Below are 23,413 nucleotides of genomic sequence, written 5' to 3'. Positions count from 1 at the left end.
ATTTTCCCTCGAGTTCTAGAATCGGTTTCTGCTGTTTATGCATCTACTCAGATACCCTTCAATCTCATAAGCAACGAATTCTGTATCACCTAAACACTTTTCTTTTATTAATTTGGGCACAAACTTCGAAAGAATTATTACACGTAAAAAACTATGAACAAGTGAGGGTAAAGTGGATCGAAGGCGCTCTTCGATATAAACTGAACTCTGAAAATAGAATGAGAAATAATAAATCCCGGGGCTTTCCATTACTTTAACAAACTCGAATTTATCTCATTCAGTAGGACTGCGGATTTGTTAAATTTATTATTCCTTTGATACCTTTTTTGAAATCAATTGTACTCTGCTCTCTTTTGTTGCAGTTAATTGACTCACTACCTTGCTAAGGTTATCATTTTACCTAAATCAGATAAGTAAAAATTAAACAGAAACTAATGAATGACCTTTTCCTCATTATTATATATTTTAATTTGCTCTCTTCACGACTTTGAGCAATTAAACCACCATTTTTGATCTAGGGTTCTTGAATCCATTTCTGTTATTCAGACGAGCACCAAGATACCTGCGAACTCAAAAAAACTCTTTTTGTTTCGCTTCCATTTATTTCTAGTATTCTTTTTGGTACATGCTTTGAAAAAATTGTGATAAGTAAAATTCTTCAAACAAGTAATGGTAAAGTGGTACGAAAACGCTTTTCAATATAAAATTAACTCAAAGATGTTTTCTATTAAACCATGAATAGCTCTTTTCACCAATGTTATATTTTTAAATTGCTCTCTTCAAGATTTCGCGTACTAAAACAAACAATTTTTCGCACAATTAAACAAAACAATTTTTCCTTAGATTCTTGAATTTGTTTCTGTTGCTCAGACAACCACAAAGATACCTTTCAAACGCAAAGGCGGAAACAGTTTTTCTTTCACTTCAACTCATTTCTAGTATTAATTTTGGGCACAAACTTTGAAAAAATTGTGGTGAAAAAATCTATAAGCAAGTGTGGGTAAACTGGATCAACTACTATTAAACTACTATTATCTACTATTAACTACTATTAAATGCTATGGATTTAACTAATATGGATATTAACTATTTTTAAAGCCTGCGAAGTTAGTTAAGTTTTAGTTTGTAACGCAAGTAATGTATATTCAAGCGTAAAATATTTTTTTTTCAATTCTTCTAATTAGGAGACAGTTTCTTTTCCAAATTACGAAAAGAAGTCTCTATACCACTTGACGCTTAATTCTCAATTAAGCTGACTATAGCAATTTTGAAGAAACCGTTTGATTGAATAAATTGATTTTCTTACATTTGATCGATTTGAGTGTTTTTCGAAATTTTGTTTGTTTTGTTATTATTCAATTTTCCAGGATACTCACTTTTTGTTACCTTTAGAAACTATTTCGCCACAAACCAAATTATTCTGAAAGAATATCAAAAGAGAAACTTTTTCGTCTCAAATGTTTCGTAAAAGAGAAACAGCAGTTTTTCACCGAAATTTTGATAAAATAAACCGGAGTAAACCGTTATTTGACAATGAAAAAATTCCAATCCACAAGTAGGAATGTCTATAGCAGAAATAAAATACACAAGCATTCTGTTTGAGGCTTGGTCTTTTTTCCTATTTAGAAAACAGTTGGCTCACATTATTTGCAAAATTCTCCAGAGAAAGTTGTTGCCAAGAAAAACTCCGTGGGAACAAGATAAGCAAAACAAAAGAGATAGATAAATAAGTTTCTCTGCTAAATTACCAGTTTCTCTTTGCTCTTATAAATATCTCTTGAAAGCAGTAGCAGTCAATTTGAAACGCTAGAAACTTTTTCCGAAACACAAAACAAATTACAGCTAAAAATTTGCAAAATATTTTGACTGCCAGAAGTGAAGTTTAGAACTTGTTTATTTTGAGTAGATCGTCTGTTAAAAAATAACTTCTAAAAGTAGTTAGTAGCAGTGTTCTAAAAGCAGTGTTCTAAATGAGTAGTGGCAGCAAGTTTTACCTTTATGAGCAATCTCCCTCATGAGCGTTTTGCTACAATTTTTGACGCTTCTGTCAATAACAAAACCATTTTTCGCAAAAAAAGGATGAATTTCAAAAATTTGGTTCTAAATTTCCTCATAGGAATTGGATGCATGAACATAATTTGCTTGAGCGTAAATCCGCAACACTGTCCAAAAGACATGTTTTGTTCTGAATAGTGAAATTGCTTCAACAATTTGCAATCAGGCAAGACAATTTGCTATCAGGCAATTTGCAAAACAAGACTGGCAAACCAAATTTTGTCAACGTCTAACACAAGAATCTAGTAGGCCATCCAATGAACACTGAATTTGAATTTCGCTGCCAATTGATCCGGTTGAACTATTAGCTTCCTAAGATTAGGGAACCACCTTTATATAGTCATTTGGCAATTCGGACCAAAATAATAAAGTTAATCAAAACATGAACCTAAACTTGTTTGTAAGAGCTTAAAAAATTAGGTTGCTTTTAGGTTTTTGATGTGTAAACAAAACACGAAATAAAAAAAACAGAATTTGCATACAGATTTTCCCAAATTGGTGAGGAAAATCAAAACAACTGCTTATTTGAAAATTGTTTTTTTTAAAAATGAATTTTTTCAAAAAAAAAAGAGTGAAGTACTGGAAAAAAGACCCTAATAACCTGACACGTTAATGAACTTTTAACATACCCGGCTTAATGTAAGTGTTGACTGAATCGACAACAAAATTTAAGACAAGATAACTTGAGATTTTATTTTAGTTACATTAAAACTGCCTTAAAAGGACGTTAATTGTTCGCGTTAATTACATTAACTTACATAAATCAGCAGAAAAAAATCAACATTAATACCTCAATATTTCGAATTGTATTCAAGCACATTCAAAGGTAGCAAGAACTTCACCCGGAAATGAGCTCAAATAACATACACGAGAGGTCTACTGGTTTCTGGAGCAAAAGCATGATTCATTTATACCACAACAAAAAATTTGGCGACAAAATCTCAACTTAGCCATAACTTTTGCAAAATTTCAATGAATCACTTTCGTTGGTCATAACTGATAAACAGATATAAAAAAAACGATCTTTTCCCACATGAAGCTTACCTCTCAATCAAGCTCTCTATAGCAGTTTTGAAGAAACAGTTGGAGATAATGAAGTGATTTTTTTTAAATTGGATCGGTTTTTGTGTCTTTCAAAAAACTGTTTGCATTGCTATTATTGAACATTTCAGGACACTCAATTTTTGAAAATTTTTTGAACTAACTCGCTCACTACAACTTCTAACCAAATTATTCTAAACGAATATCAAAAGAGAAACTCTTTTGCCTCAGATGTTTCGTAAAAAAACATAGCAGTTTTTCACCGGAATTCTGTTAAATTTTAACTGAGTAGACCGTTCTTTGACAAAGAAAAAATTCCAATTCACAAGCAGGAATGTCTATGATAGAAAAAAAAACAAAAGCATTTTTTAGGCTTGATCTATCAATACATATCAATTTAAAAATTCACCAGAAAAATTTATTGCCAAGAAAATTGAAGTCTCTTTGCAAAATTACCACTCTTTAATCGTACAAATCTCTCCTGAAAACAGTAGATGGACTTTCACTTTGAAACGCTAGAAACCTTTTCAAAATAAAGTACAGCTGAAAAATCGCTAAATAACTTGATTGCAATAAGCGAAGTTTAGAACTTGTCTATTCAAGTAATTGGTCTGTTCAAAAAAATTGTATAGTGTTGTAAAAGCAGTGTTCTAAAAAAGTAGTGGTAAATGATCTCAAAACGAGCAATATCACTAAGGAGTGTTTTTGTTACAACTTTTGACACTTTTGTCTATAAAAAATTATTTGACAAAAAGACATGAGTTTCACAAATTTTGTTCTAAATTTTCCAATTGGCATTGGATGCATGAACAGTAGTGGATAAAAGGTGTCTTTCAACCAAACACTTAACACTAACGTGTGTTCTTATTTGATTGGAAGGCATCTTTTATCCACTACTACATATACGCACTCAATCAAGCAAACGTGTATTCGTGCTTGAATAAATACTAACTTATATCCACTACTGAATATACACTTTACAATATACATTTTCCCATTCCTATACATTTTAAAATTATAATTTCTTGTCTCACTTAGTGCAATCCACTAGTACAGAGTTAAGCTGGTAATTAAAATTTAATTTTTTATAAAAATTTCCAATTCTTAAATAAAATATAATAGTATTTGGCCTTTTCATATATTAAATAATAAGAATAATAATACTAATAATAATAAAAATAATAAGAATAAAAATAATAATAATAATAATAATAGTAATAATAACAATAATAATAATAATAATAATAAAAATAATAATAATAATAATAATAATAATAATAATAATAATAATAATAATAATAATAACAATAATAATAATAATAATAATGATAATAATAATAATACTAATAATAATAATAAAAATAATAATAATAACATTAATAATAATAATACTAATAATAATAATAATAATAATAATAATAATAATAATAATAATAATAATAATAATAATAATAGTAATAAGAATAATAATAATAATAATAATAATAATAATAGTAATAAGAATAATAATAATAATAATAATAATAGTAATAAAAATAAAATTATAAATATCCTTTTTTATGCCGCATCCTTATATGTTTCTTAAGAGAGATCTATTGAAATTAGCATTTCATTCGGAACATGAAACTTTTGTTGAACAACAATCTTTACATACATTACTGGTTTTTTAGAAGTAATATATATCCTTATCATTTTTACAAAAACATCAATTTATAGTTCAAAAGTTCAATCAAAAACATCAATCAAAAGTTTCTTTGCAAAATTACCACTCTTTAATCGTACAAATCTCTCCTGAAAACAGTAGAAGGACTTTCATTTTGAAACGCTAGAAACCTTTTCAAAATAAATTACAGCTGAAAAATCGCTAAATAAATTGATTGCAATAAGCGAAGTTTAGAACTTGTCTATTCAAGTAATTGGTCTATTCAAAAAAAAATGTATAGTGTTGTAAAAGCAGGGTTCTAAAAAGTAGTGGAAAATGATCTCAAAACGAGCAATATCACTAAGGAGTGTTTTTGTTACAACTTTTGACGCTTTTGTCTGTAAAACAATATTTGACAAAAAGACATGAGTTTCACAAATTTTGTTCTAAATTTTCCGATAGGCATTGGATGCATGAAGAGTAGTGGATAAAAGGTGTCTTCCAATCAAACACTTAACATTAACGTGTATTCTTATTTGATTGGAAGGCATCTTTTATCCACTACTACATATACGCACTCAATCAAGCACTAACGTGTAATCGTGCTTGAGTAAATACTAACTTATATCCACTACTGAATATACACTTTACAATATACATTTTCCCATTCCTATACATTTTAAAATTATCATTTCTTGTCTCACTTAGTGCAATCCACTAGTACAGAGTTAAGCTGGTAATTAACCGTTATCTGACAAATAGTTTGGGTTCTATCCCCACTGACTTCCTTGAACGTCCCCAGATGTAGTGTAACTAGTGAGACAGTGTAAAACGCACGTAAAATCAACTTGAAAAATCTGTGAAGCCACTTGTGGATAACTTGAACAAAAAACCAGCTTAAGTCTACACTTTTATATTGAATTTTACACTTTTAATATAATCCATAATCCATAATCCCCCTACCTAAATATTTATAATCCATAATCCATAATCCATAAACCATAGTCCATAATCCTATAAAATTTGAGAAAAAATTTAATTTTTTATAAAAATTTCTAATTCTTAAATGAAATATAATAATATTTGGCCTTTTCAGATAATAAATAATAAGAATAATAATACTAATAATAATAATAATAATAATAATAATAATAATAATAATAATAATAATAATAATAATAATAATAATAATAATAATAATAATAATAATAATAATAATACTAATAATAATAATAATAATAATAATAATAATAATAATAATATTAATAATAATAACAATAATAATAATAATAATAATTTTAATAATAATAATAATAATAATAATAATAATAATAATAATAATAATAATAGTAATAATAATAATAATAATATTAATAGTAATAATAATAAAAAAAAAATAATAATAATAATAATAATAATAATAATAATAATAATAATAATAACAATAATAATAATAATAATAATAGTAATAAAAATAAAATTATAAATATCCTTTTTTATGATGCATCCTTATATGTTTCTTAAGAGAGATCTATTGAAATTAGCATTTCATACGGAATAAGAAACTTTTTCTGAACAACAATCTTTACATACATTACTGGTTTTTTAGAAGTAATATATATCTTTATCATTTTTACAAAAACATCAATTTATAGTTGTTTTGTTATTGGTTAAATCTCTTTCATCTGTAACACGATTTTTATCTAATTTTAATCCCTTCATTTAACTCTTCTATTAACTCTTTCTTAATCTCTTCTTTTAACTCTTTTTTAATCTCCTCTTTTAAACCTCTTAACAATTTTTAATCTTTACTTTATTTGGTTTACCTAAAGCCACAAGAGCAACTTGTTCTGGATCAACAGAGTTGCAATTTTGTGGACCTCCGAAGGAGTTTGTCTCTTCAATGTTAGGACTGATGTTAGGATCAATAATAGGATCAATGATGGAATCAAAAGAGTTTCCACTACGTGGATCAATGTTAGGATCAATTATAGTTGTCACTATGTGCATTAATGTTGGGATCAACAGAGCTGCCACTACGTGGATCAATGACAGGATCAAAAATCGGATTAGTTATAGGATCAATGTCAGGCTCAACAGAGTTGCCACGTGGATTTTTATTCTTAGAATTTTAATCTTCATTATTATTCTTAGAATTACAATATTCAACAATACAAACACCATTGATTGTTTTATAGCAACAAACACATTTGCCTATTTTAACCTTCTGAATTGTTTGATAATGAAGAACTAGATTTGCAGGAGTGCCATATATATATATATATATATATATATATATATATTTACATTTATTCTCTGAACATTTAATAGCACTCATTTTTAATGGACTAAAATTTAAATTAAATTTCTAGAGTGATCTTTAGACTTGAAACACTCATCTAAATATTGTTTACCCAACCTATTAAATGTAATAACGCTTCATCTTTTATCTAAAACTGTTAATTATCCCGAGCTAATTTATCTTAATGATATTGAGCAAGATCATCACTAAATTTTTCGTTCTTGTTATATAGATCAATTAAATCAGCTTTAACCTTTATATTGAAAACCCTCGTGGTTTTTTTTATCATATAACAAAATCGATTTGCCTTTGTTTTCATTTAATTGTTCTATATCAATTGAGTCTTTTGTTATATCATTATCATTATAGTTTTTGGACACGTTATCATTAACATGGTGAAACATGGACGGAGTGCCATCACCCCAACCATAACTAAGGTGAAAAGTGGACCGGGCCCTATAACCATTAACTAATGTATGTGTTCAATTTTACATAGTACTAGCACCTGCTGGCACAAAACCTGCAGTTTTGATTTTAGTATCTGGGGCCATATATTGATACATCAGATAGCTTCAGCAAAAATTCCAAAAATAGTTCATGTATGTTTTAAAAAAAATTAGTTCTCACTGTTTCTCTTGTTAAAACATCATTCCGTTTTTCAATACCTTTTGATTCAAGAAGTTTATTAAAAAAGAACTCAGAATTATTACGGCTAATAAAATTTCTATTTGTGGGACTTATCATTAGTGTTTTCATATATGCAAAAAAATAATTTTCTCATCACTTGATATTTCATCTTTTAAACTAAGAGCTTTTAAATCTAAATAACCAACTCATTAATCATATATCATAGTTCTTTTACCATCAAAAATAAAAAAAAAGTATTCTTATTCTTATCATATTTAATTATACCATTACGAAGTATTTGATCTATTCCATCTGTACAATTATGAAGGTTACTTTTTAAAACACAATTTATATCATGGAATTCATGTGTACATCCATATGTTATACTAAAATTATCAAATAGATCACCTCCATTATAGGTTGTTATGTAAATAGTATCACAGTTCATTCTTGCCATAATATTTATTTGAGCCAGCTTATGACACATTACAACCATTTGAATATATTAATGTCTTCCTTTTGTGAAATAAGAATTTATATGGCTATTCAACTTATTACCCATATCATCAAGAACAATTACACTATTTTTGAAATTAGACTCATTTTCTAATGTGATCATTTTTTCATCACACATATTAAAATCATCATAAAATATTTTTTTTCTGGATCTATCCAATCCCTTTCATCTTTGCAAACTATAAATATATTTTTATCCTTGGTTTGTTCTTGAACTATTTCTTCTTTAACTTCTTCTTCTTGAACTTCACCTGCTTCCCAGATATAAGAAATTTCTTCTAAATTTTAGCTATGGGTTTATCTCAATGTTTACTAGGGTCTATATGTTTTATCTTTACTTGTTCAGTTTTAACTTCTTTTTGCTATAATCACTTTTTTTATAAATATAAGGACTTAATCCTTAAGTTGAAGTTGGCGGCCTGTATAATTTTAAATATTGTCTAACAAAAAATGTCTTTCCAGTTCCTGTTCCACCATAAAATATAGTATAAATTGGTGACTTTTCAAAATCAAATCTCACTAGATATTCACTTATAAAACCCTCAAAGTTTTCTTCTACTTTTGTATATTTACTCGGCTTTGAACTTTATAATATAAAACATATTATAATTAAGATAAAAACTGTTATAACTATACGACTCTTCTCCTTTTTTATATATCATTTTTTTGTTATAATAAAATGTTAATCTTTAGCTATAAGGAAATTAATAGTAATAGAACCATTGAGAAATAGCTATGAGTAATATTGAAATAGAAGGTATTGGTAGATATATAAGTTTAATAGCAACAGAAATAGTAAAGAGAGCTCAAAAACCAGATAACCTCTTTGAAACCAATTTTAAAATTATTGTTAATCTACATCCAACTGATGGAACCCATTGGGTTTTAGTTATAAGGAGAGGTGGTGATCCCATATATTACTTTGATAGTTTTGGAGTTGGGACCCCTTCATCATTCTAAGAAGAATATGTTGAACTAGGATCTGATGAAAGAATACAAGAATAAGATGAATCTTATTGTGGTGCATGTTGTCTATACATGCTCGATCTCATTGATAGAGAATTTAGAACAAAGAGTGCTCCTAATATTCTAATTAACCAAGTTATATATCCTAAATTGTATAATGAGTGTTCTTGCTTAGATTGTAATGTTAAAGATAATGATAAAAAATAATGTCATTGTCAATGTCAAAGATAATGTCAATGACATTGTCAATGTCAATGATAATGTCAAATATGATGTCAATGATAATGACAAAGATAATGTCAAAGATAATGTCAATGTCAAAGATGATGTCAAAGATAATATTGATGATTATGATGATGATCAATTTATCAATATGAGAAGTGAACAAAATCCCTGTAGTGGTTACACCAATCAACCTAAGGTGAAAGGAAGTCTACAATTATTATTGTGTGATGAAGATATTATTGACAATGTTGCAATCCGTGGGAACTTTAGATGTATAATATCCGCTCCTAGTGAATGTGGAAAAACATTCTTCTTAAAAGAATTAATTATAAGTAATATATATTTCGATAAACTATACATCATTGGTCCTGCTGGTGAGCAATATGAAGTTGTAGAGAGTTATAAAGGTGGCAAAGCATAGTCGAATACCCATAAAGCAACTATTGAGTTTGTTAAAGATGTAAAAGACTTACCCTCTCCTGATCAACTACCAAAAGACTTATAAAAACTTAAGATATTTTATGATGTTAAAGCCAAAGAACCATTTATGAATGAATACTTTTGTAGAGGTAGACATAGTAATTGTAATATGATATATCTTAATCAAAATAAGTTCTAATTAGATAGAAATAGTGTTAAAGAGAATTTTAATCTATTTATTCTTTTTGAACAAAGAGGTCTATACCTCGCATCTATATATCAAAATTTCTTTAATGAAGCTGAGCTTGATTATAAAGTTTTTAAAAAATTATGCAATGAACTATGGAGAGAGCCTAAAAACTATCTCGTTATTGATATATCTAAAAATAAAATTATTAATGCTAAATTAGGAACTAATTGGGATTGGAGAGTTTTGCAATTTAATTGTATGAGTATGATTAAGTTTTTGGCTAACTCTGAGTCTAAGTCTATGACTATGACTATGGCTATAACAATGACTATGTTTAAATCTATATCTATATCTATATCTATATCTATATCTATATCTTTAATTATATCTATATCTATATCTATATCAATATCTATATCTATATCTACATCTATATCTATATCTATATCTATATCTATATCTGTATCTATATCTATATCTATATCTATATCTATATCTATATCTATATCTATATCTATATCTATATCTATATCTATATCTATATCTATATCTATATCTATATCTATGTCTATATCTATATCTATATCTATATCTATATCTATATCTATATCTATGTCTATATCTATATCTATATCTATATCTATATCAATATCTATATCTATATCTATATCTATATCTATATCTATACCTATATCTATATCTATATCTATGTCTATATCTCTATCTATATCTATATCTATATATATATCTATATCTATATCTATATCTATATCTATATCTATATCTATATCTATATCTATATCTATATCTATATCTATATCTATATCTATATCTATATCTATATCTATATCTATACCTATATCTATATCTATATCTATGTCTATATCTCTATCTATATCTATATCTATATCTATATCTATATCTATATCAATATCTATATCTATATCTATATCTATATCTATATCTATATCTATACCTATATCTATATCTATATCTATGTCTATATCTCTATCTATATCTATATCTATATATATATCTATATCTATATCTATATCTATATCTATATCTATATCTATATCTATATCTATATCTATATCTATATCTATATCTATATCTATATCTATATCTATATCTATATCTATACCTATATCTATATCTATATCTATGTCTATATCTCTATCTATATCTATATCTATATCTATATCTATATCTATATCTATATCTATATCTATATCTATATCTATATCTATATCTATATCTATATCTATATCTATATCTATATCTATATCTATATCTATATCTATATCTATATCTATATCTATATCTATATCTATATCTATACCTATATCTATATCTATATCTATGTCTATATCTCTATCTATATCTATATCTATATCTATATCTATATCTATATCTATATCTATATCTATATCTATATCTATATCTATATCTATATCTATATCTATATCTATATCTATATCTATATCTATATCTATATCTATATCTATATCTATATCTATATCTATATCTATATCTATATCTATATCTATATCTATATCTATATCTATATCTATATCTATATCTATATCTATATCTATATCTATATCTATAACTATATCTATATCTATATCTATATCTATATCTATATCTATATCTATATCTATATCTATATCTATATCTATATCTATATCTATATCTATATCTATATCTATATCTATATCTATATCTATAGCTATATCTATATCTATATCTATATCTATATCTATATCTATATCTATATCTATATCTATATCTATATCTATATCTATATCTATATCTATATCTATATCTATATCTATATCTATATCTGGATCTGTGTCTATATCTATATCTATACATATATCTATATGTATAACTATATATAACTATAACTATATCTATGATAAAAACTATTATTATAGAGAGAGATTAAATCATATGTGAAGTAAAACTCAATACATCTTCATTAAAATCAATTGGTCTTCTATGTTCGTCTCTAATATGAAATTCAATATGTAATATTCTTTCTTTTGTTACATTTTGATTTAAGATATTAGTTGGTATAATATTTATCAAGAAGCCTGGTGGTTCTGTTAGAGTAAAAGTATATCGTATGTCTGTGTTATTACCATTATCTTTAACACCAGATATAACATTACAATGAATGTTAATGGTACTAAAACCCATAATATCAATAATCTTTTGTATATTTACCTTGTTTATATACTATTTTTCTAAATCCTAGTAATGGGGTTTTTGAGTTTTCTAGATCAAAGCTAAGTGCTCCTTGTTTTATTTCCATTTTATATTTCATTGTATTCCTATCAGGTTATATTGTAACATTATCAGTAGTTTCTTATTTTATTAATTCTGCTAGTTCGGCTTATTTCAGATAATTCATGTGCACCAGGTACAATAGTTGAATATAATAAAGAGGTTGCTTTATAAATAGAATTAAGAGTAGAGGTAATATTAGAGTCAGGGTTATTGTTAGTGTTAGTGTTAAAGTCAGTGTTAGTGTTACAGTTAAAGTTAGAACTACGACCCTCCACCAGTTCTTCACCAACTAAAACCACACTGGCATTTAAAAATAGATTATTCCTTCTATTCACATTAAACACCGAGTTAAAATCCGATAATCTATTTAAACCCAATTTTGTTGTAATAAGTATAGGTTCACAAAAGTTAAACTTTTCTGTTGGTTTTATCATTCTAAAGTTAAGTATGTGTTCTTCTTTAGTTTTAGTTAGAGTTTCAAGTATCTTTTGTAGTTCGCGAAAAATTAAGTTGTCTGTCATTTTTAACTTATAAAAATGGACTTTAAAATAAAGAGACAGTATATATATAGCAATGACATACACAATAGCAAGATAATAAATTATAAAACAAACAATATAGCAACAATGAATATGTTTAACAATATTATTAATACCTTAATTAGTAGAGAAGAGATTAATTTAAACATACAAGAAATTTATTTCGAGATAGATATTACGTTTTCCGGTAATGGCGGTGGTATAATAGCTAATGATGCTAACGTTAGATTACTGAACTGTGGTTTAATTGAACTATTTAGTTCCGTCAAACTAGAAGAAACTATTAAAGTTAAAACAATCGAATATATAAATCACGTTCATCATAATCTGTATAAATTACTAACCAGCACTAGTGATGAAAATGAAAGTGGTTTTGTTGGAGATCAAAGAGAAAGAGATAGTTAATAAAAAGGTGATCATGCTGCTGCAGAAAGAGGTCATTTGCTTATGATGATTTAAATGAAAGATCTATTTGGATATATAAATGATATAGAAAAGATTATATATGGCATAGGCTTTAAGTTAATACTAAAAAAATAGTAAAGATAGAGAATTATTTAGACTTAATGCAGGAGCTGGTGCAGTAGCTGATGATTGTAATATACAAAATAAGAGATATAGCTTGGTGTGTACCTTGTATTGATCCTAGTAATGATAATGAAATAATTTAACAGAAAGGATTAAGTAAAAAGAATAATATAGGCTTTAGCTTCTATGAAAAAAATTTTTTTTCAAATATGTACCAGATGCTGCCAACTTTTTGTTTGATATAGGGCAGAGAGCAGTTTTGAGATACCTCAATATAAATAGTGGCTTTTGAAAATAAAAATGTTGATGATCAAACTAATAATTCTAGTGTATTCAATGAAATGGAGGTTACCGAAAGTTTTTGTACTATTGGTAGTGTAAACTACCCTGAAGATAGAATGAATTTTAATTGCATATAAAGAGATTGTAAGTTTTAATAGAAATTATAGTTGGTTACTAGATAGTATTAAACCATATATAAATCATAGAACATTTAAAAGTAATTTTAGAATATACATACTTGATACTAGATATCGAAGAAATTATATAAGAGCAAAAGCAATACAACTTAATTTTAATATTGCTCGTGGTGTTTCAGATATTATATGTCCTGCATTCAAGTGTTAACTTGAAGAATCATTATTGTTAGTAGTGATGGTAGTAAGATGGTTGATATAGTATCTTAGTTTTAGTTAATACTCTAGTTATAGTCATTGATGTAGTTTTATCTATTACTCTAGTTATAGTCATTGATATAGTTATATCTATTACTCCAGTTAAAGTCATTGATATAGTTAAATCTTTTACTCTAGTTATAGTTATTGATATAGTTATGTCTGTTACTCTATTTATAGTCATTGATATAGTTATATCTATTATTCTAGTTATAGTCATTGACATAGTTATATCTATTACTCTAGTTAAAGTCATTCATATAGTTATATCTATCAATCTAGTTATAGTTATTGATATATTTATATCTATTAATCTAGTTATATTTATTTCCTTGATGTCTTAAGAAACGCTTAGCATAAAAATCATCTAATTTCTTTTTAATCTCTAGAGATAGACCCTTAGATTCAAGCTTAGCCATAGTCTTAGTTTTTGTATTTGTCTTTATCTTAGGCTTTACCTTAGGCTTTACAACAAAAAGACTAAGCGTTTTGCATTCCATTATTTTTTATATATAGACATGAGTCTTTTACAAAAGTTTAAAACTAATTCATATTGCGTTGGTGGTAGACATTAGAGTGGCACTAATAATATAAGAGGTTCTATTACTCCAAAGGGTACAAAAGTGCTAAAGGGTAATTGTACTACCTGTAGAAGAAATAAGTCAATGACTGTCAGTGATGCAACAATAGAAGCAGAAGGACTAAAAGATTTCTTTAAGAGTGTTGGTAAAGCAACAGTTGACTTTGGGAAGAAAGTTGCTAATAATCCAATGAGAGCCTGAGAGATAGCGAATAAAGTAGGAGGTGCCACTGCAACTAGAATCACTAGAGCGGCTTTATCAGCCACACCTGATTTAATTAATTTTGCAACTGCTGGTGAAGGTATAAAAGTAATACAGAAAAGTAGAGGCTTATGTTTAGGTATTAAGAAAAGATCTAATCTTAAAAGAATCTAAATCTAATACTAGATATAGATCTACATTTAATAGTAACTATTAGTACTAATATTTTTATAAAAAAACATATTATCTTTTTTAAATATATTTTTAATTGAAAATTTCAGTTTTAAAAAACTCAGCTTGTTTTTTTTATTCTCCTTATAATCTTCATATAGCTTAACTAATTCAATATATTCATCATTATCTATTTTCTTATCATTCATTGATTTAGTATATAGTTTATTAAACTTGTCACTATAATATTTACTTAAAATATACGTTTTTGAGTACTTTATTATTTTATTTCTTATTTCAGTATTTATTGCTTTTGGTAATGAACCACAAACAGTTGCTGTAGTTGTTGCTATTGATGATAATAGTTTTTCTGTTATCTCAGCTATGTTAATATAATTTTTATATCTACTTAACTTCCTATTATAGTTATTTGTTTCATTTTCATAATAATTTCTACTATCCTTTATAGTGTTAATATTATTATTAAATTTATTATTAGGTTAATAGCTAAGATTTCATCATTTATGTATTGTTTTGAGAAGGAGTTAACATTAGGGTAAGGTAATGATGCACTTGGTTTTTTCTTCTATTTTTATAGTAAAATATTTTGCTTTAGTTTTAGTCACAGTCATAGCCTTAGTCATAGTCAAAGTCTTAATCATAGTCATAGTCATAGTCATAGTCATAGTCATAGTCATAGTCATAGTCATAGACGTAGTCATTGTCATAACTATAAAGTAAAAAAACTCGAAATCTCTTTCATTATATCTTAATGATTACAGTCATAGTGCATCTCAAGTCTTGCTAGCTCTTTGTTGTCTAGCTTAATCTCTAATGAAATAGCTATTATATATTGTACTATTGACTTTTTATTCTTTGTAAGAGCTTCATCAACAGCAGAATCGGTCTCTTCATTAACATCTTTACAATCCTTTAGACCTGTGGTGAACATATCAACCAACTGTATATCAGTAATATTCTGATTAAAGTTAATATTATCAAATTCTTGTTTTAATAGATTATACTTAGAGATAGTATCACTAGCAACTTTATTACAAAAGTTACCAGTAATTGTAACGACTTTTGCTGATTTAATAAACTCATTAATTAAATCATCATGAACTTGTATGTTATTAAGTTGTAATGTTTTAAATGTAACTTTATCAAAGTCGCCTTTTCTTAGTTCAGTTATAATTTTATTTAAAAAATCTATTTTATTAGAACAGGATTATAGGTTGCTATCACAATAATCTTTATTAACAACATCTTTTTCATTTATGGGAGGGTGTACATTTGTAATTTTATAGCTATCGTTCATGTCAATACTATCCTTATCTTCTAGGAATAGTTGAGGGGCCTTAGTTGCTGACAGACTAATAATTGATAATGATGGTTGTGTAGCCTGGTTAAATCTGTCTCATGTCACCTTTGTTTTTGTTTACAGAAAAAAAATTATCTAATTTTAAGCTAACCGGAGACCTATTTAGCTTGCTGGGTAATCAGAGAAACGGCTTTGCAGATGACCGGAGGTCTATATTTAAAGATTCTAAATCCCTTTTTATAAGATTCGAAATTAAACTCGGATTTTAATCAGTCCTGTTCATAGTATTTGCCTTCTTTTATTTCACCATTAAAATTTTCTATTCTATATGTTGGTGTTGGGTTTTTAGACCTTGATTAACTTTAAATAATTCTCTAATCCAGTTAGAAGTGTATCCTTTAGAGAAAATGTTACGTTGGTCAGCTTTCCTGGCATAATAACCAACTTTAAGTGTGGGTATTGATTTGGAAGATTTAACAAAGTATTTAACTTTATCAGGATTATTAGAAGCATCAACATGTGTCATATTTATTGATGTGTGTTTATTATTATATGATACAACAGCATCATTTTGTATATTTACCCAATTACCATCCCCGTTGGTGAACATTGGTTTTTTTAATTCTGTGTAATAACGTTCTATTATATCTTTCTATAAAAACGTCTTTATTATCACTATATGTGGAATATAGTTCAGTTTCATATTTTTTTAGTAAGGATTTAAACGTTTTATTGTAAAACTCACTACTTTATTGTAAAACTTGTAAAACTCACTAGATTTAAACGTTTTATTCTAAAACTCACTACTCACTACGTTTTATTGTAAAACTCACTACTTCTAGTAAAGATTTGAACATTTTATTGTAAAACTCACTACTTACAAACTAATAATTATTGTTATATTTACTTAAGCAATACTTATCAAATAAATCAGCTGACCATGTTTCATCTTTATAAATTGGTATTATTCTCTCTCTTCTAAACTTTATTATTGGAGGGCTGAATACTTCTTTAGCTAGTAATTGTTGTTGTTGTTGCAGTTTATTTATGAATGTAGTCATAGCTTTCTTTATTTACCATAAATAAAAACAAAATTATCAAGTTGTTCTTTTTTAACAACATTCATTGATAATAGTTGTTTAGATATATTTAACATTTCATCATAGAATCCATCATGGCGAGCTTTTGTTTCTAGTATTAGTAATTCTAATCTTTCTACTAAACCGTTTACATGGCAATTTAGTTGATTGTTGGGGTCAATAAGACCTCTACCTCAATAACAATTTCCTTTAGCTTCAATTATGTGTTTTATTGTTTTATAACATTTGCTTCTTTTATCACCCACTCCTACATCAAATTTTATTTCCCGTAAAAAAATTTTTATTTTTTTTCATCCTCATCTCCAATGTCCTCATATATTAAATTTGTATTGGTAATAAATTAATAAAGCCATCTGAAAACTCATATAGATTATCCCCAACTATAAATGCATTTTGCTCAAGAGTTATATCAGCACCATTCATTGTATATTTCCTAGTAGGTAAATGTCTGAGTTTAAACTTTAATTATGAGTTAGATTGAGCACTCGTTAAATGAGGAACATTGGCTTTGTCTGTATCAATTATAACCAGTGGTTCTTTTTGAGTTTCCAGTTCATTTTGTAGGTTAGTTTCTTGGGAATTCTTCCATGCTTCACAGATCTGAGAACCGGCTTCACTGATCCATGAAGCAGTTTCATTAGTAGCTCTTTTTTGTTTGTCTAAATCTTGTTTTTGCCAATCAAATGCTCTTAATGTTTGTTCACCCAATGCTAAACTCTGTTCATTATAGTGTTTAAAGTTTTAGTTAAAGAATCAAATAACTCTTCTATTTCTCCAGAATATTCTTGTTGTCTTAATTTCTCTTACATTCTAATTCTTCTGTTTTGTTTTTCTAGATTTTTTAATTCCATAAATTTATCTAGCTTTGTCATTTTTAATTTGTAAGGATGAAAAATAAGTTAAATCATTATAATATTTAATAGCAGCAGGGATTAACATTTCATTATCATTAATAGTTAATTCTTTATTATTATTTATTAATTTGTCTTTATTTACTTCTAGCCCCAAATCTAAAAATTGTTCCAATGATGTAGTATTAATTTTTTTTATTAAACCTCCTTTGAATAAATATAAGTTTTTATCTTGAGGATAGCTTTTAAAATTATTTACATTGATTTTTTTTATCATCCTGGTTACTTTGATTTCTCTTACTAATTTTAATAGTAGCCTTTTTATCTCCCACTTTTTGTATTCTACATTCTTCTAAAGTTCTTTCTGTGTCATACAATAATGCATTATAATGGTCTTCTTTTCTACCATTGTTTTCTTTCTTTACTCCTTTCTCTTTAGAGGTTCCACTCTTAAAACTTTAAGTCTTTGGTTTTAAGACTATAAACACTTCTATGTCTTTACTTCCAAATTCATGTTTGAATATACCAGGTTTTTTATTATTGGTTCTAATTGGTATATTTAAATTACTTAAGTCCATATATTCATTGGGGATAAAACCTTCAGTAAAACTTAATACAAAACTATCAGTTTCTATATAATGTAACATTAGATCTTGAAAAGATGGTTGCAATACATTATAAAAGAAACCATACCTGTGGGGTTCACTGAGTTCTAATACAATTGAGCCTAAGTATATTGGTTTATCATATTTTATCTCCTTCTTAGAATATTCTATGAAAGTATAACTATCATATCTATTTACATCTTTACATGTTGGTTTACTAACAACTTTAAGTATTTCAAAATCATCTGTTAGAAGTTTAGCTTCTAAATACTTTAATTGATTTTCACAACTTTTACCAAATAGAGAATTATTCATTAATTCAAATCTATCATTCTCAACCTCAGTTTTAGTTTCTGTTCTCATTTTTGTATTAAGTTCAAAATAGTTTCTAATATTATAGTCTTGTTTGACTTTGATTATTCTATGAACTTTAAGAACTTTCATACCCAACTTATCGACAAACTATAACATTCTATAGTGTATTGGATATTCATATTTATCATTTTGATCTATTAATAGTTTCTCAATTTTTGGAAAATTTGGTGACCTTTTCTCATAACCTAATTCATTATCCTCTACTCCTCTTGTAAGAGGTACTAGTGGAAAGTTACTGGTTCTATCTTTAAATTCATTTATGTAATTTAAATCACAGATAACCCAACAGCCGTAGACACTATCTTCTGGAGTACTTAGCACCTCGTCTAAAGATGTGGTGGTAATTAATTCGAAATCTTTTATGGCAGTTTCTGCATTAATGCATAATCATATAAGTTGTTGTCGCCAAAATACCAGATATTTCTAATACTATGGGACTTCGTTCATCAGGAAACCGGCTTCACCAATGTTTCACCATTACTAACATATCTATCACCCATAACACCACATATACCACCTCTTATAGAAACAATGAAACCTTTAAGCAATTGTTCGTCTTGTATTGTATCTAATTCAATTTACTTATTTTTAGGAAGCAATCAAAACTGTAACCAGGTAGGTTAATATAATGTAGAGTTTTGAGTTTATGTGTGTTTATGTTTAACTTAACAAATAGATTGCAACAGTGTTCTAATATTTTAACATCTTTTTTCATATACTCTAGTGTTAATTCTTTACTTGTTTTCTTACTATGACTTCTATTAGTCTCATCAGCTTCCGATTGGAGTTGTAACTTATTTGTTAGTGATGATCTAAAGTCTTTTATTGACAGATTACCTAAAATATTATTATAGCTAATTTCATCTTTAAGTTATTTATAACGATATAATGTTTTACTTTCAATATTATAGACATTAGCCATTTTATCAAGAGACATTGTCTTAAAACTTTAAATATCTATAAACTTTAGTATGCCTGCTCAAAACAGTCTAGCTTTACCATTAGTATTAGGTAAAACATCTACTCTTCTTTTACCACCATTCTGTTTGAAGAGCTCATTGAATTATAGATTGAAGTCATAACCTTTACCATTATGAAGTATAACAGGAATGAAGTTTTGTTGTCTATAGTTAAGATTACAAATATTACATGAAGGACCTCTATATTTACATGTTTCATGATAGTGATCTCTTATTTTATTAATACATGTTTTACCACATATATGACAAGTGTTATTGGCTGCATAATAAAAAATTATCTTTATTAAATATTATTGTTTTGTTTAACTTAACACTGTGCTTTGTTTCTATTTCTAATAGACGTTTAACATAATCTTTTATACAATTTCGGCTAAAATATGATTGGTAATTACCATTAAAACATTCAATATCACTATAGACAACATTCTTCACTTCTTGTTCTTTGTGATGATTCTTGAGTTTGATTTGTTTTAATTTAGGGCAAACACTCTTTGGTTTGCTTTGTAAGCAGCATTCATGAGCTTCATATTTTGTTGAGAATTAAACCAATAAGTACAATTATCACAAAACAAAAACTTTGCATGTTTAGTATCAGGTCTATCCAATAATACTTCTATGTTCCTAATTAAAGCACAGTGTTCATTCCAGACTACTATTCTTACATTCTTACGAACTTGACGAAATTTGAGCTTTTTCTAGTCGTTCTACTTTTGAACTATCTTCAGTTGAAGGTCTATAAAACCATAAATTAATATTCTATTTATTCTGTATTCCTTTAAAATAATCCGATACTTATTCATTATCCCCCCAGTCTTCAATTAGATTATTAATATAGTTATTTTAACTAGTTTCGTGATCAGTTACAGGATATAACACCGCTGTAATACATAGGCGAAGAAAACTAAATTTATCACTTTTCATATTTTACATTTCTTTTGTTCTACTTCTTAAAACATGTGTTTGTTCAGTGAAAGATCCTTGTGATGGTTATCCTAACGATAACCATAACCTTCATACTTTTCTCTAAAATAATGAAGCCATTGATTTGGATCTATTCGATGATCTTTAGTCATATACTTTTATGTTCTAAAGTTTGTATTAATAGTTTTGAGGGGACCAGGGCCGGGGCCCCTTCCTCCTCGGACGCTCTCTTCTTATATAAACAATTAACGGTAACTTTATATTCATATGATATATTTGACTCGGATTCATCTAATATATAATATACTGGTTCATTGATATTTGCAATAAGTTCATCATTAGATTTAGTAATATTTAGCAGTCGATGAGTAAAACTTGATTTAATTTCATAATCGCCAGTTGAAGCTATGATCTCTCGCCAGTGTTTTTTCATATGAGTTTGTCGGGCAGTATCATTTTAAAAGCTTTTCACCACAGACCAGACATAGGACTTCAACTTTGGGCGTGGTTTCAATTTGAGTTCGAGGCTGAGTTTGAATTTGAGATTTGGGTTTATTTTTAGCTTTAGGTTTGTGCGTGAGAAAGTTTTCATCTTGATCTGTATCATACACCCTCTCCATAGTCCCATCTTCCACCGCATCTTCAACCTCCTTTCTCGTTCTGTCTAAGTGTTCATCAATTAAATTGTGTTTAGTAAGGAGTTTCCTTGTTTCAAAGGCCAAATAATAATTATAACACAAGTTTACGTTTTCAACTTTAGAAATCGTTTTTTAAGGACAAAAATTCGTTTTTGAAAATATAAAAATAAAAATTGTCTAAATCAGTAAAATGTGTTAGTTGTAATGATAAATCATGGAGAAAATGTTGTGATAAAAGTTTAGGTAGTTCATTTGAATGCTCATATCCGTAAAGGTTACTTTAAGAATAGGGATTTTTTTGATCATATAAATACACATTAAAATGATTCAAATCTATATATCTTGTATAATTTGTAATGTAAATCAGCATACTAATTGATTTAGATTTAACCAATTTAGGTGTGGATTATGTGTTGTTATACATAGATAAAGATATACACGTACTAAAGATAGATTCAAGGGATGTGCTGAAAGATTTAATATAAATGTGTAGAGTTAAGCTGGTTTTTTGTTCAAGTTATCCACAAAGTGGCTTCACAGATTTCGCAAGTTGGTTTAACGTGCTTTTTACACGGTCTCATTAGTTACACTAGTGTCTGGGGACGTCCACTGAAGTCAGTGGGGATAGAACCCAAACTATCCGTCTGATAACGGTTAATTACCAGCTTAACTCTGTACTAGTGGATTGCACTAAGTGAACAAGGAACAAGAAATGATAGTTTTTAAATGTATAGGAATGGGAAAATGTAAAGTGTAATGTGTATATTCAGTAGTGGATATAAGTTAGTTTTTATTCAAGCACGAATACACGTTAGTGTTGAGTGCTTGATTGAGTGTGTATATGTAGTGGTGGATAAAAGGTGTCTTCCAATCAAACATGAATACACGTTAGTGTTGAGTGTTTGGTTGGAAGACACCTTTTATCCACTACTGTTCATGCATCCAATGCTTATTGGAAAATTTAGAACAAAATTCGTGAAATTCATGTCTTTTTGTCAAATATTGTTTTATAGACAAAAGCGTCAAAAGTTGTAACAAAAACACTCCTTAGTGATATTGCTCGTTTTGAGATCATTTACCACTACTTTTTTAGAACACTGCTTTTACAACACTATACAATTTCTTCCGAACAGACCAGCTACTTGAATAGACAAATTCTAAACTTCGCTTATAGCAATCAAGTTATTTAGCGATTTTTCAGCTGTAATATATTTTGAAAAGGTTTCTAGCGTCTCAATATGAAAGGCCATCTACTGTTTTCAGGAGAGATTTATACGATTAAAGAGTGGTAATTTTGCAAAAAAAATTCAATTGTCTTGGAAATATTTTTTTTGGTGAATTTTTAAATTGATAGGTATTGATAGATCAAGCCTAAAAATAAGCTTTTGTTTTATTTTTCTATCATAGCATTTCAAATGCATTTCTTTCTCACTCTCTTACAACTTTTTTTAAAAAAGAAGACAGTCAAACAAAATTTTCCCAACGTCTGTCTGTGAACTGGAACCTCTTTTGTATAATAATTATGCAATTCGGAACGAAAAAAGAAAAATAAGCAGAACATGAATCCAAACTCGCATTAAAGAGCTTAAAAATTAGGTTGCTCTTGTTTGTTTTTCAGGTGTAAACAAAGGATGTACTGAAATAAAACG

The 23,413-nt window shown here is 27.3% G+C and overlaps 1 protein-coding gene across 1 annotated transcript in view; it reads right to left on the bottom strand.

The window, feature by feature from the left end:
- LOC142335045 (dihydrolipoyllysine-residue succinyltransferase component of 2-oxoglutarate dehydrogenase complex, mitochondrial-like) overlaps positions 1-23,413 on the bottom strand; it is a 559,039-nt gene that overhangs the window by 215,578 nt on the left and 320,048 nt on the right. The window lies entirely within an intron of this gene.

The sequence above is a fragment of the Convolutriloba macropyga genome, chromosome 1 (genome assembly GCF_964194025.1).
Source record: "Convolutriloba macropyga chromosome 1, txConMacr16.3, whole genome shotgun sequence".
NCBI lineage: Eukaryota > Metazoa > Xenacoelomorpha > Acoela > Convolutidae > Convolutriloba > Convolutriloba macropyga.
The sequence above is the reverse complement of the archived record's forward strand: the minus strand, read 5'-3'. Positions and strand labels throughout refer to the sequence as shown.